Source organism: Chrysochloris asiatica, unplaced genomic scaffold (genome assembly GCF_000296735.1).
Source record: "Chrysochloris asiatica unplaced genomic scaffold, ChrAsi1.0 scaffold00041, whole genome shotgun sequence".
NCBI lineage: Eukaryota > Metazoa > Chordata > Mammalia > Afrosoricida > Chrysochloridae > Chrysochloris > Chrysochloris asiatica.
The window spans coordinates 16140661-16141835 of record NW_006408559.1 but is presented as its reverse complement, the minus strand read 5'-3'; positions in this window follow the sequence as shown (position 1 = coordinate 16141835).

Genomic DNA, 1175 nt, shown 5'->3' with positions numbered 1-1175 from the left:
GTATTCTGTGTCAGTGAGTGTGAATGTGTGTGTGAGTGTGGTGTGGTGTCTCAATGAGAGAGGAGACAGATGTGGAGAGCTAGGATCAGGAAGTCGATGATTTCTGTGGTGGGAACAAGTGTGGTTTGAGTTTTATAATTAAGATTGCTGTTGTAGTTAAGTGCTGTCGAGTCGATTCTGACTCACAGTGACCATGAATAGGGTTTTTGAGGAGTGGCTGGTGGCTTTGTACCCCAGGCCTTATGATATGCGCTCTTGAGAATCGCTTCTACTCTGAGCTTTTGAGGTGGCCACAAACAAGAGTCATTACCTACTTTCTGAAGGAAATTTCAAAGCAAACCATGTAGCTTAAAGTGGGAGACAATAAGGAAGAGAAATTCCAGTTAATCCAGACATGAAACTGGCGATTTGTACGCTATTGAGCTGCAGATAACCTTTTAGAAAAGGCTTGTGTTACAAGGCTGCCCTCTAGCGGTCGTCCACCCAAACACCGTTACTCGGTCTTCAGTTCTAAGTGAAACGCATAGAAACCATTCGCAGTGCCTATTCTAAACTAGCCAGCGCTCCGGGAATTTTGCGCATCTCAACAATAAACCCAGATCCTTAAACCAAAATTTTCCCTTGATGTCAATTTTAGCTGAATAACGGATTTGCTCATGGAATAAAAAATATCACCAGTGGGTAATGAATGTCTTAAAAAAGCCATCCTTAATAGACCAACTGGCCAAATACTAGTCTAAAGCAAACAAGAGAAGGTGAAGAGGTATCAGGGATGCTGGAGACGGTGGATCAGACTGACCACACATTGTGGAAAACAGAACCAGTGGTCACTGGATAATTTGTATTATCAAGTTGTTAAGTGCTGTCGAGTCCGTTTTGATTCCTACTGACCCTGTATAGGGTTCCCAAGGAGCAGCTGTTGAATTTGAACCACTGACCTTGTGGTTTGCAGTCTAGTGATTATCCTGTTGTTGTTGTTAAGTGCTATTGAGTTGGTTCTGACCCATAGCGACCCTTTATAGGGTTTCTGAGGAGCCGCTGGTGAGCTTGAATTGCCGACCTTGTGGTTCTTATCATTGTTGTTATTGTCAGGTGCCATCGAGTCAGAACCGACTCATAGCGACCCCATGCACAGCAGAACGAAACAATGTCCGATCCTGGGCCAACCTCACTAC